Here is a 26485-nt window from a genome sequence, read left to right as displayed (position 1 = left end):
CTCACTTGTTGCCATACTAGAAAAGCCTTTCCTGAGTATGAGATACAAGTTATTAAAATTAAACAAATCGTTGTCAGAAGTGGGGTTCGAGCCCACGCCCTCATACGAGGATCAGAGCTTAAATCTGACGCCTTAGACCACTCGGCCATCCTGACACGCTTTTAAACGATTTCCTTGAAAATGAAGCTATAGTACAACACCAAAATACCTCTCGTATCTCTATGCGACATAAAGCCACTCACTTGTTGCCATACTAGAAAAGCCTTTCCTGAGTATGATATACAAGTTATTAAAATGAAACAAATCGTTGTCAGAAGTGGGGTTCAAACCCACACCCTCATACGAGGATCAGAGCTTAAATCTGACGCCTTAGACCACTCGGCCATTCTGACACGCTTTTAAACGTTTTCCTTGAAAATGAAGCTTTAGAACAACACCAAAATACCTCTCGTATCTCTATGCCACATAAACCCACTCACTTGTTGCCATACTAGAAAAGCCTTTCCTGAGTATGAGATACAAGTTATCAAAATGAAACAAATCGTTGTCAGAAGTGGGGTTCAAACCCACACCCTCATACGAGGATCAGAGCTTAAATCTGACGCCTAAGACCACTCGACCATCCTGACACGCTTTAAAACGTTTTCCTTGAAAATGAAGCTATAGTACAACACCAAAATACCTCTCGTATCTCTATGCCACATAAACCCACTCACTTGTTGCCATACTAGAAAAGCCTTTCCTGAGTATGAGATACAAGTTATTAAATTTAAACAAATCGTTGTCAGAAGTGGGGTTCGAGCCCACGCCCTCATACGAGGATCAGAGCTTAAATCTGATGCCTTAGACCACTCGGCCATCCTGACACGCTTTTAAACGATTTCCTTGAAAATGAAGCTATAGTACAACACCAAAATACCTCCCGTATCTCTATGCCACATAAAGCGACTCACTTGTTGCCATACTAGAAAAGCCTTTCCTGAGTATGAGATACAAGTTATCAAAATGAAACAAATCGTTGTCAGAAGTGGGGTTCAAACCCACACCCTCATACGAGGATCAGAGCTTAAATCTGACGCCTTAGACCACTCGGCCATCCTGACACGCTTTTAAACGTTTTCCTTGAAAATGAAGCTTTAGTACAACACCAAAATACCTCTCGTATCTCTATGCCACATAAACCCACTCACTTGTTGCCATACTAGAAAAGCCTTTCCTGAGTATGAGATACAAGTTATCAAAATGAATCAAATCGTTGTCAGAAGTGGGGTTCAAACCCACACCCTCATACGAGGATCAGAGCTTAAATCTGACGCCTAAGACCACTCGACCATCCTGACACGCTTTTAAACGTTTTCCTTGAAAATGAAGCTATAGTACAACACCAAAATACCTCTCGTATCTCTATGCCACATAAACCCACTCACTTGTTGCCATACTAGAAAAGCCTTTCCTGAGTATGAGATACAAGTTATTAAATTTAAACAAATCGTTGTCAGAAGTGGGGTTCGAGCCCACGCCCTCATACGAGGATTAGAGCTTAAATCTGACGCCTTAGACCACTCGGCCATCCTGACACGCTTTTAAACGATTTCCTTGAAAATGAAGCTATAGTACAACACCAAAATACCTCCCGTATCTCTATGCCACATAAAGCCACTCACTTGTTGCCATACTAGAAAAGCCTTTCCTGAGTATGATATACAAGTTATTAAAATGAAACAAATCGTTGTCAGAAGTGCGGTTCAAACCCACACCCTCATACGAGGATCAGAGCTTAAATCTGACGCCTTAGACCACTCGGCCATTCTGTCACGCTTTTAAACGTTTTCCTTGAAAATGAAGCTTTAGTACAACACCAAAATACCTCTCGTATCTCTATGCCACATAAACCCACTCACTTGTTGCCATACTAGAAAAGCCTTTCCTGAGTATGAGATACAAGTTATTAAAATTAAACAAATCGTTGTCAGAAGTGGGGTTCGAGCCCACGCCCTCATACGAGGATCAGAGCTTAAATCTGACGCCTTAGACCACTCGGCCATCCTGACACGCTTTTAAACGATTTCCTTGAAAATGAAGCTATAGTACAACACCAAAATACCTCTCGTATCTCTATGCGACATAAAGCCACTCACTTGTTGCCATACTAGAAAAGCCTTTCCTGAGTATGATATACAAGTTATTAAAATGAAACAAATCGTTGTCAGAAGTGGGGTTCAAACCCACACCCTCATACGAGGATCAGAGCTTAAATCTGACGCCTTAGACCACTCGGCCATTCTGACACGCTTTTAAACGTTTTCCTTGAAAATGAAGCTTTAGAACAACACCAAAATACCTCTCGTATCTCTAAGCCACATAAACCCACTCACTTGTTGCCATACTAGAAAAGCCTTTCCTGAGTATGAGATACAAGTTATCAAAATGAAACAAATCGTTGTCAGAAGTGGGGTTCAAACCCACACCCTCATACGAGGATCAGAGCTTAAATCTGACGCCTAAGACCACTCGACCATCCTGACACGCTTTAAAACGTTTTCCTTGAAAATGAAGCTATAGTACAACACCAAAATACCTCTCGTATCTCTATGCCACATAAACCCACTCACTTGTTGCCATACTAGAAAAGCCTTTCCTGAGTATGAGATACAAGTTATTAAATTTAAACAAATCGTTGTCAGAAGTGGGGTTCGAGCCCACGCCCTCATACGAGGATCAGAGCTTAAATCTGATGCCTTAGACCACTCGGCCATCCTGACACGCTTTTAAACGATTTCCTTGAAAATGAAGCTATAGTACAACACCAAAATACCTCCCGTATCTCTATGCCACATAAAGCGACTCACTTGTTGCCATACTAGAAAAGCCTTTCCTGAGTATGAGATACAAGTTATCAAAATGAAACAAATCGTTGTCAGAAGTGGGGTTCAAACCCACACCCTCATACGAGGATCAGAGCTTAAATCTGACGCCTTAGACCACTCGGCCATCCTGACACGCTTTTAAACGTTTTCCTTGAAAATGAAGCTTTAGTACAACACCAAAATACCTCTCGTATCTCTATGCCACATAAACCCACTCACTTGTTGCCATACTAGAAAAGCCTTTCCTGAGTATGAGATACAAGTTATCAAAATGAATCAAATCGTTGTCAGAAGTGGGGTTCAAACCCACACCCTCATACGAGGATCAGAGCTTAAATCTGACGCCTAAGACCACTCGACCATCCTGACACGCTTTAAAACGTTTTTCTTGAAAATGAAGCTATAGTACAACACCAAAATACCTCTCGTATCTCTATGCCACATAAACCCACTCACTTGTTGCCATACTAGAAAAGCCTTTCCTGAGTATGAGATACAAGTTATTAAATTTAAACAAATCGTTGTCAGAAGTGGGGTTCGAGCCCACGCCCTCATGCGAGGATCAGAGCTTAAATCTGACGCCTTAGACCACTCGGCCATCCTGACACGCTTTTAAACGATTTCCTTGAAAATGAAGCTATAGTACAACACCAAAATACCTCCCGTATCTCTATGCCACATAAAGCCACTCACTTGTTGCCATACTAGAAAAGCCTTTCCTGAGTATGATATACAAGTTATTAAAATGAAACAAATCGTTGTCAGAAGTGCGGTTCAAACCCACACCCTCATACGAGGATCAGAGCTTAAATCTGACGCCTTAGACCACTCGGCCATTCTGACACGCTTTTAAACGTTTTCCTTGAAAATGAAGCTTTAGTACAACACCAAAATACCTCTCGTATCTCTATGCCACATAAACCCACTCACTTGTTGCCATACTAGAAAAGCCTTTCCTGAGTATGAGATACAAGTTATCAAAATGAAACAAATCGTTGTCAGAAGTGGGGTTCAAACCCACACCCTCATACGAGGATCAGAGCTTAAATCTGACGCCTAAGACCACTCGACCATCCTGACACGCTTTAAAACGTTTTCCTTGAAAATGAAGCTATAGTACAACACCAAAATACCTCTCGTATCTCTATGCCACATAAACCCACTCACTTGTTGCCATACTAGAAAAGTCTTTCCTGAGTATGATATACAAGTTATTAAAATGAAACAAATCGTTGTCAGAAGTGGGGTTCAAACCCACACCCTCATACGAGGATCAGAGCTTAAATCTGACGCCTTAGACCACTCGGCCATCCTGACACGCTTTTAAACGTTTTCCTTGAAAATGAAGCTTTAGTACAACACCAAAATACCTCTCGTATCTCTATGCCACATAAACCCACTCACTTGTTGCCATACTAGAAAAGCCTTTCCTTAGTATGAGATACAAATTATCAAAATGAAACAAATCGTTGTCAGAAGTGGGGTTCAAACCCACACCCTCATACGAGGATCAGAGCTTAAATCTGACGCCTAAGACCACTCGACCATCCTGACACGCTTTTAAACGTTTTCCTTGAAAATGAAGCTATAGTACAACACCAAAATACCTCTCGTATCTCTATGCCACATAAACCCACTCACTTGTTGCCATACTAGAAAAGCCTTTCCTGAGTATGAGATACAAGTTATTAAATTTAAACAAATCGTTGTCAGAAGTGGGGTTCGAGCCCACGCCCTCATACGAGGATCAGAGCTTAAATCTGACGCCTTAGACCACTCGGCCATCCTGACACGCTTTTAAACGATTTCCTTGAAAATGAAGCTATAGTACAACACCAAAATACCTCCCGTATCTCTATGCCACATAAAGCCACTCACTTGTTGCCATACTAGAAAAGCCTTTCCTGAGTATGATATACAAGTTATTAAAATGAAACAAATCGTTGTCAGAAGTGGGGTTCAAACCCACACCCTCATACGAGGATCAGAGCTTAAATCTGACGCCTTAGACCACTCGGCCATCCTGACACGCATTTAAACGTTTTCCTTGAAAATGAAGCTTTAGTACAACACCAAAATACCTCTCGTATCTCTATGCCACATAAACCCACTCACTTGTTGCCATACTAGAAAAGCCTTTCCTGAGTATGAGATACAAGTTATCAAAATGAAACAAATCGTTGTCAGAAGTGGGGTTCAAACCCACACCCTCATACGAGGATCAGAGCTTAAATCTGACGCCTAAGACCACTCGACCATCCTGACACGCTTTTAAACGTTTTCCTTGAAAATGAAGCTATAGTACAACACCAAAATACCTCTCGTATCTCTATGCCACATAAACCCACTCACTTGTTGCCATACTAGAAAAGCCTTTCCTGAGTATGAGATACAAGTTATTAAATTTAAACAAATCGTTGTCAGAAGTGGGGTTCGAGCCCACGCCCTCATACGAGGATCAGAGCTTAAATCTGACGCCTTAGACCACTCGGCCATCCTGACACGCTTTTAAACGATTTCCTTGAAAATGAAGCTATAGTACAACACCAAAATACCTCCCGTATCTCTATGCCACATAAACCCACTCACTTGTTGCCATACTAGAAAAGCCTTTCCTGAGTATGATATACAAGTTATTAAAATGAAACAAATCGTTGTCAGAAGTGGGGTTCAAACCCACACCCTCATACGAGGATCAGAGCTTAAATCTGACGCCTTAGACCACTCGGCCATCCTGACACGCTTTTAAACGTTTTCCTTGAAAATGAAGCTTTAGTACAACACCAAAATACCTCTCGTATCTCTATGCCACATAAACCCACTCACTTGTTGCCATACTAGAAAAGCCTTTCCTGAGTATGAGATACAAGTTATCAAAATGAAACAAATCGTTGTCAGAAGTGGGGTTCAAACCCACACCCTCATACGAGGATCAGAGCTTAAATCTGACGCCTAAGACCACTCGACCATCCTGACACGCTTTTAAACGTTTTCCTTGAAAATGAAGCTATAGTACAACACCAAAATACCTCTCGTATCTCTATGCCACATAAACCCACTCACTTGTTGCCATACTAGAAAAGCCTTTCCTGAGTATGAGATACAAGTTATTAAATTTAAACAAATCGTTGTCGGAAGTGGGGTTCGAGCCCACGCCCTCATACGAGGATCAGAGCTTAAATCTGACGCCTTAGACCACTCGGCCATCCTGACACGCTTTTAAACGATTTCCTTGAAAATGAAGCTATAGTACAACACCAAAATACCTCCCGAATCTCTATGCCACATAAAGCCACTCACTTGTTGCCATACTAGAAAAGCCTTTCCTGAGTATGATATACAAGTTATTAAAATGAAACAAATCGTTGTCAGAAGTGGGGTTCAAACCCACACCCTCATACGAGGATCAGAGCTTAAATCTGACGCCTTAGACCACTCGGCCATCCTGACACGCATTTAAACGTTTTCCTTGAAAATGAAGCTTTAGTACAACACCAAAATACCTCTCGTATCTCTATGCCACATAAACCCACTCACTTGTTGCCATACTAGAAAAGCCTTTCCTGAGTATGAGATACAAGTTATCAAAATGAAACAAATCGTTGTCAGAAGTGGGGTTCAAACCCACACCCTCATACGAGGATCAGAGCTTAAATCTGACGCCTAAGACCACTCGACCATCCTGACACGCTTTTAAACGTTTTCCTTGAAAATGAAGCTATAGTACAACACCAAAATACCTCTCGTATCTCTATGCCACATAAACCCACTCACTTGTTGCCATACTAGAAAAGCCTTTCCTGAGTATGAGATACAAGTTATTAAATTTAAACAAATCGTTGTCAGAAGTGGGGTTCGAGCCCACGCCCTCATGCGAGGATCAGAGCTTAAATCTGACGCCTTGGACCACTCGGCCATCCTGACACGCTTTTAAACGATTTCCTTGAAAATGAAGCTATAGTACAACACCAAAATACCTCCCGTATCTCTATGCCACATAAAGCCACTCACTTGTTGCCATACTAGAAAAGCCTTTCCTGAGTATGATATACAAGTTATTAAAATGAAACAAATCGTTGTCAGAAGTGGGGTTCAAACCCACACCCTCATACGAGGATCAGAGCTTAAATCTGACGCCTTAGACCACTCGGCCATTCTGACACGCTTTTAAACGTTTTCCTTGAAAATGAAGCTTTAGTACAACACCAAAATACCTCTCGTATCTCTATGCCACATAAACCCACTCACTTGTTGCCATACTAGAAAAGCCTTTCCTGAGTATGAGATACAAGTTATCAAAATGAAACAAATCGTTGTCAGAAGTGGGGTTCAAACCCACACCCTCATACGAGGATCAGAGCTTAAATCTGACGCCTAAGACCACTCGACCATCCTGACACGCTTTAAAACGTTTTCCTTGAAAATGAAGCTATAGTACAACACCAAAATACCTCTCGTATCTCTATGCAACATAAACCCACTCACTTGTTGCCATACTAGAAAAGCCTTTCCTGAGTATGAGATACAAGTTATTAAATTTAAACAAATCGTTGTCAGAAGTGGGGTTCGAGCCCACGCCCTCATACGAGGATCAGAGCTTAAATCTGACGCCTTAGGCCACTCGGCCATCCTGACACGCTTTTAAACGTTTTCCTTGAAAATGAAGCTTTAGTACAACACCAAAATACCTCTCGTATCTCTATGCCACATAAACCCACTCACTTGTTGCCATACTAGAAAAGCCTTTCCTGAGTATGAGATACAAGTTATCAAAATGAAACAAATCGTTGTCAGAAGTGGGGTTCAAACCCACACCCTCATACGAGGATCAGAGCTTAAATCTGACGCCTAAGACCACTCGACCATCCTGACACGCTTTTAAACGTTTTCCTTGAAAATGAAGCTATAGTACAACACCAAAATACCTCTCGTATCTCTATGCCACATAAACCCACTCACTCGTTGCCATACTAGAAAAGCCTTTCCTGAGTATGAGATACAAGTTATTAAATTTAAACAAATCGTTGTCAGAAGTGGGGTTCGAGCCCACGCCCTCATACGAGGATCAGAGCTTAAATCTGACGCCTTAGACCACTCGGCCATCCTGACACGCTTTTAAACGATTTCCTTGAAAATGAAGCTATAGTACAACACCAAAATACCTCCCGTATCTCTATGCCAAATAAAGCCACTCACTTGTTGCCATACTAGAAAAGCCTTTCCTGAGTATGATATACAAGTTATTAAAATGAAACAAATCGTTGTCAGAAGTGGGGTTCAAACCCACACCCTCATACGAGGATCAGAGCTTAAATCTGACGCCTTAGACCACTCGGCCATCCTGACACGCTTTTAAACGTTTTCCTTGAAAATGAAGCTTTAGTACAACACCAAAATACCTCTCGTATCTCTATGCCACATAAACCCACTCACTTGTTGCCATACTAGAAAAGCCTTTCCTGAGTATGAGATACAAGTTATCAAAATGAAACAAATCGTTGTCAGAAGTGGGGTTCAAACCCACACCCTCATACGAGGATCAGAGCTTAAATCTGACGCCTAAGACCACTCGACCATCCTGACACGCTTTTAAACGTTTTCCTTGAAAATGAAGCTATAGTACAACACCAAAATACCTCTCGTATCTCTATGCCACATAAACCCACTCACTTGTTGCCATACTAGAAAAGCCTTTCCTGAGTATGAGATACAAGTTATTAAATTTAAACAAATCGTTGTCAGAAGTGGGGTTCGAGCCCACGCCCTCATACGAGGATCAGAGCTTAAATCTGACGCCTTAGACCACTCGGCCATCCTGACACGCTTTTAAACGATTTCCTTGAAAACGAAGCTATAGTACAACACCAAAATACCTCCCGTATCTCTATGCCACATAAAGCCACTCACTTGTTGCCATACTAGAAAAGCCTTTCCTGAGTATGATATACAAGTTATTAAAATGAAACAAATCGTTGTCAGAAGTGGGGTTCAAACCCACACCCTCATACGAGGATCAGAGCTTAAATCTGACGCCTTAGACCACTCGGCCATCCTGACACGCATTTAAACGTTTTCCTTGAAAATGAAGCTTTAGCACAACACCAAAATACCTCTCGTATCTCTATGCCACATAAACCCACTCACTTGTTGCCATACTAGAAAAGCCTTTCCTGAGTATGAGATACAAGTTATCAAAATGAAACAAATCGTTGTCAGAAGTGGGGTTCAAACCCACACCCTCATACGAGGATCAGAGCTTAAATCTGACGCCTAAGACCACTCGACCATCCTGACACGCTTTTAAACGTTTTCCTTGAAAATGAAGCTATAGTACAACACCAAAATACCTCTCGTATCTCTATGCCACATAAACCCACTCACTTGTTGCCATACTAGAAAAGCCTTTCCTGAGTATGAGATACAAGTTATTAAATTTAAACAAATCGTTGTCAGAAGTGGGGTTCGAGCCCACGCCCTCATGCGAGGATCAGAGCTTAAATCTGACGCCTTAGACCACTCGGCCATCCTGACACGCTTTTAAACGATTTCCTTGAAAATGAAGCTATAGTACAACACCAAAATACCTCCCGTATCTCTATGCCACATAAAGCCACTCACTTGTTGCCATACTAGAAAAGCCTTTCCTGAGTATGATATACAAGTTATTAAAATGAAACAAATCGTTGTCAGAAGTGGGGTTCAAACCCACACCCTCATACGAGGATCAGAGCTTAAATCTGACGCCTTAGACCACTCGACCATCCTGACACGCTTTAAAACGTTTTCCTTGAAAATGAAGCTATAGTACAACACCAAAATACCTCTCGTATCTCTATGCAACATAAACCCACTCACTTGTTGCCATACTAGAAAAGCCTTTCCTGAGTATGAGATACAAGTTATTAAATTTAAACAAATCGTTGTCAGAAGTGGGGTTCGAGCCCACGCCCTCATACGAGGATCAGAGCTTAAATCTGACGCCTTAGGCCACTCGGCCATCCTGACACGCTTTTAAACGTTTTCCTTGAAAATGAAGCTTTAGTACAACACCAAAATACCTCTCGTATCTCTATGCCACATAAACCCACTCACTTGTTGCCATACTAGAAAAGCCTTTCCTGAGTATGAGATACAAGTTATCAAAATGAAACAAATCGTTGTCAGAAGTGGGGTTCAAACCCACACCCTCATACGAGGATCAGAGCTTAAATCTGACGCCTAAGACCACTCGACCATCCTGACACGCTTTTAAACGTTTTCCTTGAAAATGAAGCTATAGTACAACACCAAAATACCTCTCTTATCTCTATGCCACATAAACCCACTCACTTGTTGCCATACTAGAAAAGCCTTTCCTGAGTATGAGATACAAGTTATTAAATTTAAACAAATCGTTGTCAGAAGTGGGGTTCGAGCCCACGCCCTCATACGAGGATCAGAGCTTAAATCTGACGCCTTAGACCACTCGGCCATCCTGACACGCTTTTAAACGATTTCCTTGAAAATGAAGCTATAGTACAACACCAAAATACCTCCCGTATCTCTATGCCACATAAAGCCACTCACTTGTTGCCATACTAGAAAAGCCTTTCCTGAGTATGATATACAAGTTATTAAAATGAAACAAATCGTTGTCAGAAGTGGGGTTCAAACCCACACCCTCATACGAGGATCAGAGCTTAAATCTGACGCCTAAGACCACTCGACCATCCTGACACGCTTTTAAACGTTTTCCTTGAAAATGAAGCTATAGTACAACACCAAAATACCTCTCTTATCTCTATGCCACATAAACCCACTCACTTGTTGCCATACTAGAAAAGCCTTTCCTGAGTATGAGATACAAGTTATTAAATTTAAACAAATCGTTGTCAGAAGTGGGGTTCGAGCCCACGCCCTCATACGAGGATCAGAGCTTAAATCTGACGCCTTAGACCACTCGGCCATCCTGACACGCTTTTAAACGATTTCCTTGAAAATGAAGCTATAGTACAACACCAAAATACCTCCCGTATCTCTATGCCACATAAAGCCACTCACTTGTTGCCATACTAGAAAAGCCTTTCCTGAGTATGATATACAAGTTATTAAAATGAAACAAATCGTTGTCAGAAGTGGGGTTCAAACCCACACCCTCATACGAGGATCAGAGCTTAAATCTGACGCCTTAGACCACTCGGCCATCCTGACACGCTTTTAAACGTTTTCCTTGAAAATGAAGCTTTAGTACAACACCAAAATACCTCTCGTATCTCTATGCCACATAAACCCACTCACTTGTTGCCATACTAGAAAAGCCTTTCCTGAGTATGAGATACAAGTTATCAAAATGAAACAAATCGTTGTCAGAAGTGGGGTTCAAACCCACACCCTCATACGAGGATCAGAGCTTAAATCTGACGCCTAAGACCACTCGACCATCCTGACACGCTTTTAAACGTTTTCCTTGAAAATGAAGCTATAGTACAACACCAAAATACCTCTCTTATCTCTATGCCACATAAACCCACTCACTTGTTGCCATACTAGAAAAGCCTTTCCTGAGTATGAGATACAAGTTATTAAATTTAAACAAATCGTTGTCAGAAGTGGGGTTCGAGCCCACGCCCTCATACGAGGATCAGAGCTTAAATCTGACGCCTTAGGCCACTCGGCCATCCTGACACGCTTTTAAACGTTTTCCTTGAAAATGAAGCTTTAGTACAACACCAAAATACCTCTCGTATCTCTATGCCACATAAACCCACTCACTTGTTGCCATACTAGAAAAGCCTTTCCTGAGTATGAGATACAAGTTATCAAAATGAAACAAATCGTTGTCAGAAGTGGGGTTCAAACCCACACCCTCATACGAGGATCAGAGCTTAAATCTGACGCCTAAGACCACTCGACCATCCTGACACGCTTTTAAACGTTTTCCTTGAAAATGAAGCTATAGTACAACACCAAAATACCTCTCTTATCTCTATGCCACATAAACCCACTCACTTGTTGCCATACTAGAAAAGCCTTTCCTGAGTATGAGATACAAGTTATTAAATTTAAACAAATCGTTGTCAGAAGTGGGGTTCGAGCCCACGCCCTCATACGAGGATCAGAGCTTAAATCTGACGCCTTAGACCACTCGGCCATCCTGACACGCTTTTAAACGATTTCCTTGAAAATGAAGCTATAGTACAACACCAAAATACCTACCGTATCTCTATGCCACATAAAGCCACTCACTTGTTGCCATACTAGAAAAGCCTTTCCTGAGTATGATATACAAGTTATTAAAATGAAACAAATCGTTGTCAGAAGTGGGGTTCAAACCCACACCCTCATACGAGGATCAGAGCTTAAATCTGACGCCTTAGACCACTCGGCCATCCTGACACGCTTTTAAACGTTTTCCTTGAAAATGAAGCTTTAGTACAACACCAAAATACCTCTCGTATCTCTATGCCACATAAACCCACTCACTTGTTGCCATACTAGAAAAGCCTTTCCTGAGTATGAGATACAAGTTATCAAAATGAAACAAATCGTTGTCAGAAGTGGGGTTCAAACCCACACCCTCATACGAGGATCAGAGCTTAAATCTGACGCCTAAGACCACTCGACCATCCTGACACGCTTTTAAACGTTTTCCTTGAAAATGAAGCTATAGTACAACACCAAAATACCTCTCTTATCTCTATGCCACATAAACCCACTCACTTGTTGCCATACTAGAAAAGCCTTTCCTGAGTATGAGATACAAGTTATTAAATTTAAACAAATCGTTGTCAGAAGTGGGGTTCGAGCCCACGCCCTCATACGAGGATCAGAGCTTAAATCTGACGCCTTAGACCACTCGGCCATCCTGACACGCTTTTAAACGATTTCCTTGAAAATGAAGCTATAGTACAACACCAAAATACCTCCCGTATCTCTATGCCACATAAACCCACTCACTTGTTGCCATACTAGAAAAGCCTTTCCTGAGTATGAGATACAAGTTATCAAAATGAAACAAATCGTTGTCAGAAGTGGGGTTCAAACCCACACCCTCATACGAGGATCAGAGCTTAAATCTGACGCCTAAGACCACTCGACCATCCTGACACGCTTTAAAACGTTTTCCTTGAAAATGAAGCTATAGTACAACACCAAAATACCTCTCGTATCTCTATGCCACATAAACCCACTCACTTGTTGCCATACTAGAAAAGCCTTTCCTGAGTATGAGATACAAGTTATTAAATTTAAACAAATCGTTGTCAGAAGTGGGGTTCGAGCCCACACCCTCATACGAGGATCAGAGCTTAAATCTGACGCCTAAGACCACTCGACCATCCTGACACGCTTTAAAACGTTTTCCTTGAAAATGAAGCTATAGTACAACACCAAAATACCTCTCGTATCTCTATGCCACATAAACCCACTCACTTGTTGCCATACTAGAAAAGCCTTTCCTGAGTATGAGATTCAAGTTATTAAATTTAAACAAATCGTTGTCAGAAGTGGGGTTCGAGCCCACGCCCTCATACGAGGATAGAGCTTAAATCTGACGCCTTAGACCACTCGGCCATCCTGACACGCTTTTAAACGATTTCCTTGAAAATGAAGCTATAGTACAACACCAAAATACCTCCCGTATCTCTATGCCACATAAAGCCACTCACTTGTTTCCATACTAGAAAAGCCTTTCCTGAGTATGATATACAAGTTATTAAAATGAAACAAATCGTTGTCAGAAGTGGGGTTCAAACCCACACCCTCATACGAGGATCAGAGCTTAAATCTGACGCCTTAGACCACTAGGCCGTCCTAACCCGCTTTTAAACGTTTTCCTTGAAAATGAAGCTTTAGTACAACACCAAAATACCTCTCGTATCTCTATGCCACATAAACCCACTCACTTGTTGCCATACTAGAAAAGCCTTTCCTGAGTATGAGATACAACTTATCAAAATGAAACAAATCGTTGTCAGAAGTGGGGTTCAAACCCACACCCTCATACGAGGATCAGAGCTTAAATCTGACGCCTAAGACCACTCGACCATCCTGACACGCTTTTAAACGTTTTCCTTGAAAATGAAGCTATAGTACAACACCAAAATACCTCTCGTATCTCTATGCCACATAAACCCACTCACTTGTTGCCATACTAGAAAAGCCTTTCCTGAGTATGAGATACAAGTTATCAAAATGAAACAAATCGTTGTCAGAAGTGGGGTTCAAACCCACACCCTCATACGAGGATCAGAACTTAAATCTGACGCCTAAGACCACTCGACCATCCTGACACGCTTTAAAACGTTTTCCTTGAAAATGAAGCTATAGTACAACACCAAAATACCTCTCGTATCTCTATGCCACATAAACCCACTCACTTGTTGCCATACTAGAAAAGCCTTTCCTGAGTATGAGATACAAGTTATTAAATTTAAACAAATCGTTGTCAGAAGTGGGGTTCGAGCCCACACCCTCATACGAGGATCAGAGCTTAAATCTGACGCCTAAGACCACTCGACCATCCTGACACGCTTTAAAACGTTTTCCTTGAAAATGAAGCTATAGTACAACACCAAAATACCTCTCGTATCTCTATGCCACATAAACCCACTCACTTGTTGCCATACTAGAAAAGCCTTTCCTGAGTATGAGATACAAGTTATTAAATTTAAACAAATCGTTGTCAGAAGTGGGGTTCGAGCCCACGCCCTCATACGAGGATCAGAGCTTAAATCTGACGCCTAAGACCACTCGACCATCCTGACACGCTTTTAAACGTTTTCCTTGAAAATGAAGCTATAGTACAACACCAAAATACCTCTCTTATCTCTATGCCACATAAACCCACTCACTTGTTGCCATACTAGAAAAGCCTTTCCTGAGTATGAGATACAAGTTATTAAATTTAAACAAATCGTTGTCAGAAGTGGGGTTCGAGCCCACGCCCTCATACGAGGATCAGAGCTTAAATCTGACGCCTTAGACCACTCGGCCATCCTGACACGCTTTTAAACGATTTCCTTGAAAATGAAGCTATAGTACAACACCAAAATACCTCCCGTATCTCTATGCCACATAAAGCCACTCACTTGTTGCCATACTAGAAAAGCCTTTCCTGAGTATGATATACAAGTTATTAAAATGAAACAAATCGTTGTCAGAAGTGGGGTTCAAACCCACACCCTCATACGAGGATCAGAGCTTAAATCTGACGCCTTAGACCACTCGGCCATCCTGACACGCTTTTAAACGTTTTCCTTGAAAATGAAGCTTTAGTACAACACCAAAATACCTCTCGTATCTCTATGCCACATAAACCCACTCACTTGTTGCCATACTAGAAAAGCCTTTCCTGAGTATGAGATACAAGTTATCAAAATGAAACAAATCGTTGTCAGAAGTGGGGTTCAAACCCACACCCTCATACGAGGATCAGAGCTTAAATCTGACGCCTAAGACCACTCGACCATCCTGACACGCTTTTAAACGTTTTCCTTGAAAATGAAGCTATAGTACAACACCAAAATACCTCTCTTATCTCTATGCCACATAAACCCACTCACTTGTTGCCATACTAGAAAAGCCTTTCCTGAGTATGAGATACAAGTTATTAAATTTAAACAAATCGTTGTCAGAAGTGGGGTTCGAGCCCACGCCCTCATACGAGGATCAGAGCTTAAATCTGACGCCTTAGACCACTCGGCCATCCTGACACGCTTTTAAACGATTTCCTTGAAAATGAAGCTATAGTACAACACCAAAATACCTCCCGTATCTCTATGCCACATAAACCCACTCACTTGTTGCCATACTAGAAAAGCCTTTCCTGAGTATGAGATACAAGTTATCAAAATGAAACAAATCGTTGTCAGAAGTGGGGTTCAAACGCACACCCTCATACGAGGATCAGAGCTTAAATCTGACGCCTAAGACCACTCGACCATCCTGACACGCTTTAAAACGTTTTCCTTGAAAATGAAGCTATAGTACAACACCAAAATACCTCTCGTATCTCTATGCCACATAAACCCACTCACTTGTTGCCATACTAGAAAAGCCTTTCCTGAGTATGAGATACAAGTTATTAAATTTAAACAAATCGTTGTCAGAAGTGGGGTTCGAGCCCACACCCTCATACGAGGATCAGAGCTTAAATCTGACGCCTAAGACCACTCGACCATCCTGACACGCTTTAAAACGTTTTCCTTGAAAATGAAGCTATAGTACAACACCAAAATACCTCTCGTATCTCTATGCCACATAAACCCACTCACTTGTTGCCATACTAGAAAAGCCTTTCCTGAGTATGAGATACAAGTTATTAAATTTAAACAAATCGTTGTCAGAAGTGGGGTTCGAGCCCACGCCCTCATACGAGGATCAGAGCTTAAATCTGACGCCTTAGACCACTCGGCCATCCTGACACGCTTTTAAACGATTTCCTTGAAAATGAAGCTATAGTACAACACCAAAATACCTCCCGTATCTCTATGCCACATAAAGCCACTCACTAGTTGCCATACTAGAAAAGCCTTTCCTGAGTATGATATACAAGTTATTAAAATGAAACAAATCGTTGTCAGAAGTGGGGTTCAAACCCACACCCTCATACGAGGATCAGAGCTTAAATCTGACGCCTTAGACCACTAGGCCGTCCTAACCCGCTTTTAAACGTTTTCCTTGAAAATGAAGCTTTAGTACAACACCAAAATACCTCTCGTATCTCTATGCCACATAAACCCACTCACTTGTTGCCATACTAGAAAAGCCTTTCCTGAGTATGAGATACAACTTATCAAAATGAAACAAATCGTTGTCAGAAGTGGGGTTCAAACCCACACCCTCATACGAGGATCAGAGCTTAAATCTGACGCCTAAGACCACTCGACCATCCTGACACGCTTTTAAACGTTTTCCTTGAAAATGAAGCTATAGTACAACACCAAAATACCTCTCGTATCTCTATGCCACATAAACCCACTCACTTGTTGCCATACTAGAAAAGCCTTTCCTGAGTATGAGATACAAGTTATCAAAATGAAACAAATCGTTGTCAGAAGTGGGGTTCAAACCCACACCCTCATACGAGGATCAGAGCTTAAATCTGACGCCTAAGACCACTCGACCATCCTGACACGCTTTAAAACGTTTTCCTTGAAAATGAAGCTATAGTACAACACCAAAATACCTCTCGTATCTCTATGCCACATAAACCCACTCACTTGTTGCCATACTAGAAAAGCCTTTCCTGAGTATGAGATACAAGTTATTAAATTTAAACAAATCGTTGTCAGAAGTGGGGTTCGAGCCCACACCCTCATACGAGGATCAGAGCTTAAATCTGACGCCTAAGACCACTCGACCATCCTGACACGCTTTAAAACGTTTTCCTTGAAAATGAAGCTATAGTACAACACCAAAATACCTCTCGTATCTCTATGCCACATAAACCCACTCACTTGTTGCCATACTAGAAAAGCCTTTCCTGAGTATGAGATACAAGTTATTAAATTTAAACAAATCGTTGTCAGAAGTGGGGTTCGAGCCCACGCCCTCATACGAGGATCAGAGCTTAAATCTGACGCCTTAGACCACTCGGCCATCCTGACACGCTTTTAAACGATTTCCTTGAAAATGAAGCTATAGTACAACACCAAAATACCTCCCGTATCTCTATGCCACATAAAGCCACTCACTTGTTGCCATACTAGAAAAGCCTTTCCTGAGTATGATATACAAGTTATTAAAATGAAACAAATCGTTGTCAGAAGTGGGGTTCAAACCCACACCCTCATACGAGGATCAGAGCTTAAATCTGACGCCTTAGACCACTAGGCCGTCCTAACCCGCTTTTAAACGTTTTCCTTGAAAATGAAGCTTTAGTACAACACCAAAATACCTCTCGTATCTCTATGCCACATAAACCCACTCACTTGTTGCCATACTAGAAAAGCCTTTCCTGAGTATGAGATACAACTTATCAAAATGAAACAAATCGTTGTCAGAAGTGGGGTTCAAACCCACACCCTCATACGAGGATCAGAGCTTAAATCTGACACCTAAGACCACTCGACCATCCTGACACGCTTTTAAACGATTTCCTTGAAAATGAAGCTATAGTACAACACCAAAATACCTCCCGTATCTCTATGCCACATAAAGCCACTCACTTGTTGCCATACTAGAAAAGCCTTTCCTGAGTATGATATACAAGTTATCAAAATGAAACAAATCGTTGTCAGAAGTGGGGTTCGAACCCACGCCCTCATACGAGGATCAGAGCTTAAATCTGACGCCTTAGACCACTCGGCCATCCTGACACGCTTTTAAACGTTTTCCTTGAAAATGAAGCTATAGTACAACACCAAAATACCTCTCGTATCTCTATGCCACATAAACCCACTCACTTGTTGCCATACTAGAAAAGCCTTTCCTGAGTATAAGATACAAGTTATTAAAATGAAACACATCGTTGTCAGAAGTGGGGTTCGAACCCACGCCCTCATACGAGGATCAGAGCTTAAATCTGACGCCTAAGACCACTCGGCCATCCTGACACGCTTTTAAACGATTTCCTAGAAAATGAAGCTATAGTACAACACCAAATTACCTCCAGTATCTCTATGCCACATAAAGCCACTCACTTGTTGCCATACTAGAAAAGCCTTTCCTGAGTATGAGATACAAGTTATTAAAATGAAACAAATCGTTGTCAGAAGTGGGGTTCGAACCCACGCCCTCATACGAGGATCAGAGCTTAAATCTGACGCCTTAGACCACTCGGCCATCCTGACATGCTTTTAAACGATTTCCTTGAAAATGAAGCTATAGTACAACACCAAAATACCTCCCGTATCTCTATGCCACATAAAGCCACTCACTTGTTGCCATACTAGAAAAGCCTTTCCTGAGTATGATATACAAGTTATCAAAATGAAACAAATCGTTGTCAGAAGTGGGGTTCAAACCCACACCCTCATACGAGAATCAGAGCTTAAATCTGACGCCTAAGACCACTCGACCATCCTGACACGCTCTTAAACGTTTTCCTTGAAAATGAAGCTATAGTACAACACCAAAATACCTCTCGTATCTCTATGCCACATAAACCCACTCACTTGTTGCCATACTAGAAAAGCCTTTCCTGAGTATGAGATACAAGTTATTAAAATTAAACAAATCGTTGTCAGAAGTGGGGTTCGAGCCCACGCCCTCATACGAGGATCTGAGCTTAAGTCTGACGCCTTAGACCACTCGGCCATCCTGACACGCTATTAAACGTTTTCCTTGAAAATAAAGCTATACTACAACACCAAAATACCTCCCGTATCTCTATGCCACATAAAGCCACTCACTTGCTGCCATACTAGAAAAGCCTTTCCTGAGTATGAGATACAAGTTATTAAAATGAAACAAATCGTTGTCAGAAGTGGGGTTCAAACCCACACCCTCATACGAGGATCAGAGCTTAAGTCTGACGCCTTAGACCACTCGGCCATCCTGACACGCTTTTAAACGTTTTCCTTGAAAATAAAGCTATATTACAACACCAAAATACCTCCCGTATCTCTATGCCACATAAAGCCACTCACTTGTTGCCTTACTAGAAAAGCCTTTCCTGAGTATGAGATACAAGTTATTAAAATGAAACAAATCGTTGTCAGAAGTGGGGTTCGAACCCACGCCCTCATACGAGGATCAGAGCTTAAATCTGACGCCTTAGACCACTCGGCCATCCTGACACGCTTGTAAACGTTTTCCTTGAAAATGAAGCTATAGTACAACACGAAAATACCTCTAGTATCTCTATGCCACATAAAGCCACTCACTTGTTGCCATACTAGAAAAGCCTTTCCTGAGTATGAGATACAAGTTATTAAAATGAAACAAATCGTTGTCAGAAGTGGGGTTCAAACCCACACCCTCATACGAGGATCAGAGCTTAAGTCTGACGCCTTAGACCACTCGGCCATCCTGACACGCTTTTAAACGTTTTCCTTGAAAATGAAGCTATAGTACAACACCAAAATACCTCCCGTATCTCTATGCCACATAAAGCCACTCACTTGTTGCCATACTAGAAAAGCCTTTCCTGAGTATGAGATACAAGTTATTAAAATGAAACAAATCGTTGTCAGAAGTGGGGTTCGAACCCACACCCTCATACGAGGATCAGAGCTTAAATCTGACGCCTTAGACCACTCGGCCATTCTGACACGCTTTTAGACGTTTTCCTTGAAAATGAAGCTATGCTACAACACCAAAATACCTCCCGTATCTCTATGCCACATAAAGCCACTCACTTGTTGCCATACAAGAAAAGCCTTTCCTGAGTATGAGATACAAGTTATTAAAATGAAACAAATCGTTGTCAGAAGTGGGGTTCGAACCCACGCCCTCATACGAGGATCAGAGCTTAAATCTGACGCCTTAGACCACTCGGCCATCCTGACACGCTTTTAAACGTTTTCCTTGAAAATGAAGCTATAGTACAACACCAAAATACCTCTCGTATCTCTATGCCACATAAACCCACTCACTTGTTGCCATACTAGAAAAGCCTTTCCTGAGTATGAGATACAAGTTATTAAAATGAAACACATCGTTGTCAGAAGTGGGGTTCGAACCCACGCCCTCATACGAGGATCAGAGCTTAAATCTGACGCCTAAGACCACTCGGCCATCCTGACACGCTTTTAAACGATTTCCTTGAAAATGAAGCTAAAGTACAACACCAAATTACCTCCAGTATCTCTATGCCACATAAAGCCACTCACTTGTTGCCATACTAGAAAAGCCCTTCCTGAGTATGAGATACAAGTTATTAAAATTAAACAAATCGTTGTCAGAAGTGGGGTTCGAGCCCACGCCCTCATACGAGGATCAGAGCTTAAATCTGACGCCTTAGACCACTCGGCCATCCTGACACGCTTTTAAACGATTTCCTTGAAAATGAAGCTATAGTACAACACCAAAATACCTCCCGTATCTCTATGCCACATAAAGCCACTCACTTGTTGCCATACTAGAAAAGCCTTTCCTGAGTATGAGATACAAGTTATTAAAATGTAACAAATCGTTGTCAGAAGTGGGGTTCGAACCCACGCCCTCATACGATGATCAGAGCTTAAATCTGACGCCTTAGACCACTCGGCCATCCTGACACGCTTGTAAACGTTTTCCTTGAAAATGAAGCTATAGTACAACACCAAAATACCTCCCGTATCTCTATGCCACATAAAGCCACTCACTTGTTGCCATACAAGAAAAGCCTTTCCTGAGTATGAGATACAAGTTATTAAAATGAAACAAATCGTTGTCAGAAGTGGGGTTCGAACCCACGCTTTCATACGAGGATCAGAGCTTAAATCTTACGCCTTAGACCACTCGGCCACCCTGACACGATTTTAAGCGTTTTCCTTGAAAATGAAGCTATAGTACAACACGAAAATACCTCTAGTATCTCTATGCCACATAAAGCCACTCACTTGTTGCCATTCTAGAGAAGCCTCTCCTGAGTATGAGATAAAAGTTATTAAAATGAAACAAATCGTTGTCAGAAGTGGGGTTCGAACCCACGCCCTCATACGAGGATCAGAGCTTAAATCTGACGCCTAAGACCACTCGGCCATCCTGACACGCTTTTAAACGATTTCCTTGAAAATGAAGCTATAGTACAACACCAAAATACCTCCCGTATCTCTATGCCACATAAAGCCACTCACTTGTTGCCATACTAGAAAAGCCTTTCCTGAGTATGAGATACAAGTTATCAAAATGAAACAAATCGTTGTCAGAAGTGGGGTTCAAACCCACACCCTCATACGAGGATCAGAGCTTAAATCTGACGCCTAAGACCACTCGACCATCCTGACACGCTTTTAAACGTTTTCCTTGAAAATTAAGCTATAGTACAACACCAAAATACCTCCCGTATCTCTATGCCACATAAAGCCACTCACTTGTTGCCATACTAGAAAAGCCTTTCCTGAGTATGAGATACAAGTTATTAAAATGAAACAAATCGTTGTCAGAAGTGGGGTTCAAACCCACACCCTCATACGAGGATCAGAGCTTAAGTCTGACGCCTTAGACCACTCGGCCATCCTGACACGCTTTTAAACGTTTTCCTTGAAAATAAAGCTATAGTACAACACCAAAATACCTCCCGTATCTCTATGCCACATAAAGCCACTCACTTGTTGCCATACTAGAAAAGCCTTTCCTGAGTATGATATACAAGTTATTAAAATGAAACAAATCGTTGTCAGAAGTGGGGTTCAAACCCACACCCTCATACGAGGATCAGAGCTTAAGTCTGACGCCATAGACCACTCGGCCATCCTGACACGCTTTTAAACGTTTTCCTTGAAAATAAAGCTATAGTACAACTCCAAAATACCTCCCGTATCTCTATGCCACATAAAGCCACTCACTCGTTGCCATACTAGAAAAGCCTTTCCTGAGTATGAGATACAAGTTATTAAAATGAAACAAATCGTTGTCAGAAGTGGGGTTCAAACCCACACCCTCATACGAGGATCAGAGCTTAAGTCTGACGCCTTAGACCACTCGGCCATCCTGACACGCTTTTAAACGTTTTCCTTGAAAATAAAGCTATAGTACAACACCAAAATACCTCCCGTATCTCTATGCCACATAAAGCCACTCACTTGTTGCCATACTAGAAAAGCCTTTCCTGAGTATGATATACAAGTTATTAAAATGAAACAAATCGTTGTCAGAAGTGGGGTTCAAACCCACACCCTCATACGAGGATCAGAGCTTAAGTCTGACGCCATAGACCACTCGGCCATCCTGACACGCTTTTAAACGTTTTCCTTGAAAATAAAGCTATAGTACAACTCCAAAATACCTCCCGTATCTCTATGCCACATAAAGCCACTCACTCGTTGCCATACTAGAAAAGCCTTTCCTGAGTATGAGATACAAGTTATTAAAATGAAACAAATCGTTGTCAGAAGTGGGGTTCGAACCCACGCCCTCATACGAGGATCAGAGCTTAAATCTGACGCCTTAGACCACTCGGCCATCCTGACACGCTTTTAAACGATTTTCTTGAAAATGAAGCTATAGTACAACACCAAAATACCTCCCGTATCTCTATGCCACATAAAGCCACTCACTTGTTACCATACTAGAAAAGCCTTTCCTGAGTATGATATACAAGTTATTAAAATGAAACAAATCGTTGTCAGAAGTGGGGTTCAAACCCACACCCTCATACGAGGATCAGAGCTTAAGTCTGACGCCTTAGACCACTCGGCCATCCTGATACGCTTTTAAACGTTTTCCTTGAAAATAAAGCTATAGTACAACACCAAAATACCTCCCGTATCTCTATGCCACATAAAGCCACTCACTTGTTGCCATACTAGAAAAGCCCTTCCTGAGTATGATATACAAGTTATTAAAATGAAACAAATCGTTGTCAGAAGTGGGGTTCAAACCCACACCCTCATACGATGATCAGAGCTTAAATCTGACGCCTTAGACCACTCGGCCATCCTGACACGCTTGTAAACGTTTTCCTTGAAAATGAAGCTATAGTACAACACCAAAATACCTCCCGTATCTCTATGCCACATAAAGCCACTCACTTGTTGCCATACAAGAAAAGCCTTTCCTGAGTATGAGATACAAGTTATTAAAATGAAACAAATCGTTTTCAGAAGTGGGGTTCGAACCCACGCTTTCATACGAGGATCAGAGCTTATATCTTACGCCTTAGACCACTCGGCCACCCTGACACGATATTAAACGTTTTCCTTGAAAATGAAGCTATAGTACAACACGAAAATACCTCTAGTATCTCTATACCACATAAAGCCACTCACTTGTTGCCATTCTAGAGAAGCCTCTCCTGAGTATGAGATAAAAGTTATTAAAATGAAACAAATCGTTGTCAGAAGTGGGGTTCGAACCCACGCCCTCATACGAGGATCAGAGCTTAAATCTGACGCCTAAGACCACTCGGCCATCCTGACACGCTTTTAAACGATTTCCTTGAAAATGAAGCTATAGTACAACACCAAAATACCTCCAGTATCTCTATGCCACAAAAAGCCACTCACTTGTTGCCATACTAGAAAAGCCCTTCCTGAGTATGATATACAAGTTATTAAAATGAAACAAATCGTTGTCAGAAGTGGGGTTCAAACCCACACCCTCATACGAGGATCAGAGCTTAAGTCTGACGCCATAGACCACTCGGCCATCCTGACACGCTTTTAAACGTTTTCCTTGAAAATAAAGCTATAGTACAACACCAAAATACCTCCCGTATCTCTATGCCACATAAAGCCACTCACTCGTTGCCATACTAGAAAAGCCTTTAATGAGTATGAGATACAAGTTATTAAAATGAAACAAATCGTTGTCAGAAGTGGGGTTCGAACCCACGCCCTCATACGAGGATCAGAGCTTAAATCTGACGCCTTAGACCACTCGGCCATCCTGACACGCTTTTAAACGTTTTCCTTGAAAATAAAGCTATAGTACAACACCAAAATACCTCCCGTATCTCTATGCCACATAAAGCCACTCACTTGTTGCCATACTAGAAAAGCCTTTCCAGAGTATGAGATACAAGTTATTAAAATGAAACAAATCGTTGTCAGAAGTGGGGTTCGAACCCACGCCCTCATACGAGGATCAGAGCTTAAATCTGACGCCTAAGACCACTCGGACATCCTGACACGCTTTTAAACGATTTCCTTGAAAATGAAGCTATAGTACAACACCAAAATACCTCCAGTATCTCTATGCCACATAAAGCCACTCACTTGTTGCCATACTAGAAAAGCCTTTCCTGAGTATGAGATACAAGTTATCAAAATGAAACAAATCGTTGTCAGAAGTGGGGTTCAAACCCACACCCTCATACGAGGATCAGAGCTTAAATCTGACGCCTAAGACCACTCGACCATCCTGACACGCTTTTAAACGTTTTCCTTGAAAATTAAGCTATAGTACAACACCAAAATACCTCCCGTATCTCTATGCCACATAAAGCCACTCACTTGTTGCCATACTAGAAAAGCCTTTCCTGAGTATGAGATAAAAGTTATTAAAATGAAACAAATCGTTGTCAGAAGTGGGGTTCAAACCCACACCCTCATACGAGGATCAGAGCTTAAGTCTGACGCCTTAGACCACTCGGCCATCCTGACACGCTTTTAAACGTTTTCCTTGAAAATAAAGCTATAGTACAACACCAAAATACCTCCCGTATCTCTATGCCACATAAAGCCACTCACTTGTTGCCATACTAGAAAAGCCCTTCCTGAGTATGATATACAAGTTATTAAAATGAAACAAATCGTTGTCAGAAGTGGGGTTCAAACCCACACCCTCATACGAGGATCAGAGCTTAAGTCTGACGCCATAGACCACTCGGCCATCCTGACACGCTTTTAAACGTTTTCCTTGAAAATAAAGCTATAGTACAACTCCAAAATACCTCCCGTATCTCTATGCCACATAAAGCCACTCACTTGTTGCCATTCTAGAGAAGCCTCTCCTGAGTATGAGATAAAAGTTATTAAAATGAAACAAATCGTTGTCAGAAGTGGGGTTCAAACCCACACCCTCATACGATGATCAGAGCTTAAATCTGACGCCTAAGACCACTCGGCCATCCTGACACGCTTTTAAACGATTTCCTTGAAAATGAAGCTATAGTACAACACCAAAATACCTCCAGTATCTCTATGCCACAAAAAGCCACTCACTTGTTGCCATACTAGAAAAGCCCTTCCTGAGTATGATATACAAGTTATTAAAATGAAACAAATCGTTGTCAGAAGTGGGGTTCAAACCCACACCCTCATACGAGGATCAGAGCTTAAGTCTGACGCCATAGACCACTCGGCCATCCTGACACGCTTTTAAACGTTTTCCTTGAAAATAAAGCTATAGTACAACTCCAAAATACCTCCCGTATCTCTATGCCACATAAAGCCACTCACTTGTTGCCATTCTAGAGAAGCCTCTCCTGAGTATGAGATAAAAGTTATTAAAATGAAACAAATCGTTGTCAGAAGTGGGGTTCAAACCCACACCCTCATACGATGATCAGAGCTTAAATCTGACGCCTTAGACCACTCGGCCATCCTGACACGCTTGTAAACGTTTTCCTTGAAAATGAAGCTATAGTACAACACCAAAATACCTCCCGTATCTCTATGCCACATAAAGCCACTCACTTGTTGCCATACAAGAAAAGCCTTTCCTGAGTATGAGATACAAGTTATTAAAATGAAACAAATCGTTGTCAGAAGTGGGGTTCGAACCCACGCTTTCATACGAGGATCAGAGCTTATATCTTACGCCTTAGACCACTCGGCCACCCTGACACGATATTAAACGTTTTCCTTGAAAATGAAGCTATAGTATAACACGAAAATACCTCTAGTATCTCTATACCACATAAAGCCACTCACTTGTTGCCATTCTAGAGAAGCCTATCCTGAGTATGAGATAAAAGTTATTAAAATGAAACAAATCGTTGTCAGAAGTGGGGTTCGAAACCACGCCCTCATACGAGGATCAGAGCTTAAATCTGACGCCTTAGACCACTCGGCCATCCTGACACGCTTTTAAACGTTTTCCTTGAA

At 41.6% G+C, this 26485-nt stretch overlaps 47 non-coding genes across 47 annotated transcripts; all 47 read right to left on the bottom strand.

Moving 5' to 3' along the window:
* Positions 1-71: 71 nt before the first annotated feature.
* On the bottom strand, positions 72-155 carry TRNAL-UAA (transfer RNA leucine (anticodon UAA)). The gene has a single exon. It is a non-coding gene; the product is annotated as a tRNA-Leu (tRNA).
* Positions 156-308: 153 nt separating this feature from the next.
* Positions 309-392, bottom strand: TRNAL-UAA (transfer RNA leucine (anticodon UAA)). The gene has a single exon. It is a non-coding gene; the product is annotated as a tRNA-Leu (tRNA).
* A 627-nt stretch (positions 393-1019) lies between these two features.
* TRNAL-UAA (transfer RNA leucine (anticodon UAA)) lies at positions 1020-1103 on the bottom strand. The gene has a single exon. It is a non-coding gene; the product is annotated as a tRNA-Leu (tRNA).
* An 864-nt stretch (positions 1104-1967) lies between these two features.
* TRNAL-UAA (transfer RNA leucine (anticodon UAA)) lies at positions 1968-2051 on the bottom strand. The gene has a single exon. It is a non-coding gene; the product is annotated as a tRNA-Leu (tRNA).
* A 153-nt stretch (positions 2052-2204) lies between these two features.
* TRNAL-UAA (transfer RNA leucine (anticodon UAA)) lies at positions 2205-2288 on the bottom strand. Its single transcript has one exon. It is a non-coding gene; the product is annotated as a tRNA-Leu (tRNA).
* A 627-nt stretch (positions 2289-2915) lies between these two features.
* On the bottom strand, positions 2916-2999 carry TRNAL-UAA (transfer RNA leucine (anticodon UAA)). The gene has a single exon. It is a non-coding gene; the product is annotated as a tRNA-Leu (tRNA).
* Positions 3000-4100: 1101 nt separating this feature from the next.
* TRNAL-UAA (transfer RNA leucine (anticodon UAA)) lies at positions 4101-4184 on the bottom strand. Its single transcript has one exon. It is a non-coding gene; the product is annotated as a tRNA-Leu (tRNA).
* Positions 4185-4574: 390 nt separating this feature from the next.
* TRNAL-UAA (transfer RNA leucine (anticodon UAA)) lies at positions 4575-4658 on the bottom strand. The gene has a single exon. It is a non-coding gene; the product is annotated as a tRNA-Leu (tRNA).
* A 153-nt stretch (positions 4659-4811) lies between these two features.
* On the bottom strand, positions 4812-4895 carry TRNAL-UAA (transfer RNA leucine (anticodon UAA)). Its single transcript has one exon. It is a non-coding gene; the product is annotated as a tRNA-Leu (tRNA).
* A 390-nt stretch (positions 4896-5285) lies between these two features.
* On the bottom strand, positions 5286-5369 carry TRNAL-UAA (transfer RNA leucine (anticodon UAA)). Its single transcript has one exon. It is a non-coding gene; the product is annotated as a tRNA-Leu (tRNA).
* A 153-nt stretch (positions 5370-5522) lies between these two features.
* On the bottom strand, positions 5523-5606 carry TRNAL-UAA (transfer RNA leucine (anticodon UAA)). Its single transcript has one exon. It is a non-coding gene; the product is annotated as a tRNA-Leu (tRNA).
* A 627-nt stretch (positions 5607-6233) lies between these two features.
* TRNAL-UAA (transfer RNA leucine (anticodon UAA)) lies at positions 6234-6317 on the bottom strand. The gene has a single exon. It is a non-coding gene; the product is annotated as a tRNA-Leu (tRNA).
* A 627-nt stretch (positions 6318-6944) lies between these two features.
* Positions 6945-7028, bottom strand: TRNAL-UAA (transfer RNA leucine (anticodon UAA)). Its single transcript has one exon. It is a non-coding gene; the product is annotated as a tRNA-Leu (tRNA).
* An 864-nt stretch (positions 7029-7892) lies between these two features.
* Positions 7893-7976, bottom strand: TRNAL-UAA (transfer RNA leucine (anticodon UAA)). Its single transcript has one exon. It is a non-coding gene; the product is annotated as a tRNA-Leu (tRNA).
* Positions 7977-8129: 153 nt separating this feature from the next.
* On the bottom strand, positions 8130-8213 carry TRNAL-UAA (transfer RNA leucine (anticodon UAA)). The gene has a single exon. It is a non-coding gene; the product is annotated as a tRNA-Leu (tRNA).
* Positions 8214-8603: 390 nt separating this feature from the next.
* On the bottom strand, positions 8604-8687 carry TRNAL-UAA (transfer RNA leucine (anticodon UAA)). Its single transcript has one exon. It is a non-coding gene; the product is annotated as a tRNA-Leu (tRNA).
* Positions 8688-8840: 153 nt separating this feature from the next.
* Positions 8841-8924, bottom strand: TRNAL-UAA (transfer RNA leucine (anticodon UAA)). Its single transcript has one exon. It is a non-coding gene; the product is annotated as a tRNA-Leu (tRNA).
* A 1338-nt stretch (positions 8925-10262) lies between these two features.
* TRNAL-UAA (transfer RNA leucine (anticodon UAA)) lies at positions 10263-10346 on the bottom strand. The gene has a single exon. It is a non-coding gene; the product is annotated as a tRNA-Leu (tRNA).
* A 390-nt stretch (positions 10347-10736) lies between these two features.
* TRNAL-UAA (transfer RNA leucine (anticodon UAA)) lies at positions 10737-10820 on the bottom strand. Its single transcript has one exon. It is a non-coding gene; the product is annotated as a tRNA-Leu (tRNA).
* A 153-nt stretch (positions 10821-10973) lies between these two features.
* Positions 10974-11057, bottom strand: TRNAL-UAA (transfer RNA leucine (anticodon UAA)). Its single transcript has one exon. It is a non-coding gene; the product is annotated as a tRNA-Leu (tRNA).
* An 864-nt stretch (positions 11058-11921) lies between these two features.
* On the bottom strand, positions 11922-12005 carry TRNAL-UAA (transfer RNA leucine (anticodon UAA)). Its single transcript has one exon. It is a non-coding gene; the product is annotated as a tRNA-Leu (tRNA).
* Positions 12006-12158: 153 nt separating this feature from the next.
* TRNAL-UAA (transfer RNA leucine (anticodon UAA)) lies at positions 12159-12242 on the bottom strand. Its single transcript has one exon. It is a non-coding gene; the product is annotated as a tRNA-Leu (tRNA).
* A 390-nt stretch (positions 12243-12632) lies between these two features.
* On the bottom strand, positions 12633-12716 carry TRNAL-UAA (transfer RNA leucine (anticodon UAA)). Its single transcript has one exon. It is a non-coding gene; the product is annotated as a tRNA-Leu (tRNA).
* Positions 12717-14764: 2048 nt separating this feature from the next.
* TRNAL-UAA (transfer RNA leucine (anticodon UAA)) lies at positions 14765-14848 on the bottom strand. Its single transcript has one exon. It is a non-coding gene; the product is annotated as a tRNA-Leu (tRNA).
* A 153-nt stretch (positions 14849-15001) lies between these two features.
* TRNAL-UAA (transfer RNA leucine (anticodon UAA)) lies at positions 15002-15085 on the bottom strand. The gene has a single exon. It is a non-coding gene; the product is annotated as a tRNA-Leu (tRNA).
* A 390-nt stretch (positions 15086-15475) lies between these two features.
* On the bottom strand, positions 15476-15559 carry TRNAL-UAA (transfer RNA leucine (anticodon UAA)). The gene has a single exon. It is a non-coding gene; the product is annotated as a tRNA-Leu (tRNA).
* Positions 15560-16186: 627 nt separating this feature from the next.
* TRNAL-UAA (transfer RNA leucine (anticodon UAA)) lies at positions 16187-16270 on the bottom strand. The gene has a single exon. It is a non-coding gene; the product is annotated as a tRNA-Leu (tRNA).
* Positions 16271-17371: 1101 nt separating this feature from the next.
* On the bottom strand, positions 17372-17455 carry TRNAL-UAA (transfer RNA leucine (anticodon UAA)). Its single transcript has one exon. It is a non-coding gene; the product is annotated as a tRNA-Leu (tRNA).
* Positions 17456-18082: 627 nt separating this feature from the next.
* On the bottom strand, positions 18083-18166 carry TRNAL-UAA (transfer RNA leucine (anticodon UAA)). The gene has a single exon. It is a non-coding gene; the product is annotated as a tRNA-Leu (tRNA).
* A 153-nt stretch (positions 18167-18319) lies between these two features.
* TRNAL-UAA (transfer RNA leucine (anticodon UAA)) lies at positions 18320-18403 on the bottom strand. The gene has a single exon. It is a non-coding gene; the product is annotated as a tRNA-Leu (tRNA).
* Positions 18404-18556: 153 nt separating this feature from the next.
* TRNAL-UAA (transfer RNA leucine (anticodon UAA)) lies at positions 18557-18640 on the bottom strand. Its single transcript has one exon. It is a non-coding gene; the product is annotated as a tRNA-Leu (tRNA).
* A 627-nt stretch (positions 18641-19267) lies between these two features.
* TRNAL-UAA (transfer RNA leucine (anticodon UAA)) lies at positions 19268-19351 on the bottom strand. Its single transcript has one exon. It is a non-coding gene; the product is annotated as a tRNA-Leu (tRNA).
* A 153-nt stretch (positions 19352-19504) lies between these two features.
* TRNAL-UAA (transfer RNA leucine (anticodon UAA)) lies at positions 19505-19588 on the bottom strand. Its single transcript has one exon. It is a non-coding gene; the product is annotated as a tRNA-Leu (tRNA).
* A 153-nt stretch (positions 19589-19741) lies between these two features.
* Positions 19742-19825, bottom strand: TRNAL-UAA (transfer RNA leucine (anticodon UAA)). Its single transcript has one exon. It is a non-coding gene; the product is annotated as a tRNA-Leu (tRNA).
* A 153-nt stretch (positions 19826-19978) lies between these two features.
* Positions 19979-20062, bottom strand: TRNAL-UAA (transfer RNA leucine (anticodon UAA)). Its single transcript has one exon. It is a non-coding gene; the product is annotated as a tRNA-Leu (tRNA).
* Positions 20063-20215: 153 nt separating this feature from the next.
* Positions 20216-20299, bottom strand: TRNAL-UAA (transfer RNA leucine (anticodon UAA)). Its single transcript has one exon. It is a non-coding gene; the product is annotated as a tRNA-Leu (tRNA).
* A 153-nt stretch (positions 20300-20452) lies between these two features.
* Positions 20453-20536, bottom strand: TRNAL-UAA (transfer RNA leucine (anticodon UAA)). The gene has a single exon. It is a non-coding gene; the product is annotated as a tRNA-Leu (tRNA).
* Positions 20537-20689: 153 nt separating this feature from the next.
* Positions 20690-20773, bottom strand: TRNAL-UAA (transfer RNA leucine (anticodon UAA)). The gene has a single exon. It is a non-coding gene; the product is annotated as a tRNA-Leu (tRNA).
* Positions 20774-20926: 153 nt separating this feature from the next.
* Positions 20927-21010, bottom strand: TRNAL-UAA (transfer RNA leucine (anticodon UAA)). The gene has a single exon. It is a non-coding gene; the product is annotated as a tRNA-Leu (tRNA).
* Positions 21011-21400: 390 nt separating this feature from the next.
* On the bottom strand, positions 21401-21484 carry TRNAL-UAA (transfer RNA leucine (anticodon UAA)). The gene has a single exon. It is a non-coding gene; the product is annotated as a tRNA-Leu (tRNA).
* A 390-nt stretch (positions 21485-21874) lies between these two features.
* On the bottom strand, positions 21875-21958 carry TRNAL-UAA (transfer RNA leucine (anticodon UAA)). The gene has a single exon. It is a non-coding gene; the product is annotated as a tRNA-Leu (tRNA).
* A 390-nt stretch (positions 21959-22348) lies between these two features.
* Positions 22349-22432, bottom strand: TRNAL-UAA (transfer RNA leucine (anticodon UAA)). The gene has a single exon. It is a non-coding gene; the product is annotated as a tRNA-Leu (tRNA).
* Positions 22433-22822: 390 nt separating this feature from the next.
* On the bottom strand, positions 22823-22906 carry TRNAL-UAA (transfer RNA leucine (anticodon UAA)). The gene has a single exon. It is a non-coding gene; the product is annotated as a tRNA-Leu (tRNA).
* An 864-nt stretch (positions 22907-23770) lies between these two features.
* On the bottom strand, positions 23771-23854 carry TRNAL-UAA (transfer RNA leucine (anticodon UAA)). Its single transcript has one exon. It is a non-coding gene; the product is annotated as a tRNA-Leu (tRNA).
* Positions 23855-24244: 390 nt separating this feature from the next.
* On the bottom strand, positions 24245-24328 carry TRNAL-UAA (transfer RNA leucine (anticodon UAA)). Its single transcript has one exon. It is a non-coding gene; the product is annotated as a tRNA-Leu (tRNA).
* A 627-nt stretch (positions 24329-24955) lies between these two features.
* TRNAL-UAA (transfer RNA leucine (anticodon UAA)) lies at positions 24956-25039 on the bottom strand. Its single transcript has one exon. It is a non-coding gene; the product is annotated as a tRNA-Leu (tRNA).
* A 1338-nt stretch (positions 25040-26377) lies between these two features.
* TRNAL-UAA (transfer RNA leucine (anticodon UAA)) lies at positions 26378-26461 on the bottom strand. Its single transcript has one exon. It is a non-coding gene; the product is annotated as a tRNA-Leu (tRNA).
* Between the last annotated feature and the right edge of the window lie 24 nt (positions 26462-26485).

Source organism: Phalangium opilio, unplaced genomic scaffold (genome assembly GCF_054372755.1).
Source record: "Phalangium opilio isolate 3A_F unplaced genomic scaffold, DU_Popi_V2 ptg000090l_1, whole genome shotgun sequence".
Lineage (NCBI taxonomy): Eukaryota > Metazoa > Arthropoda > Arachnida > Opiliones > Phalangiidae > Phalangium > Phalangium opilio.
Note: the sequence above shows the minus strand (reverse complement) of the source record. Positions and strands in the feature narration are given on the sequence as shown.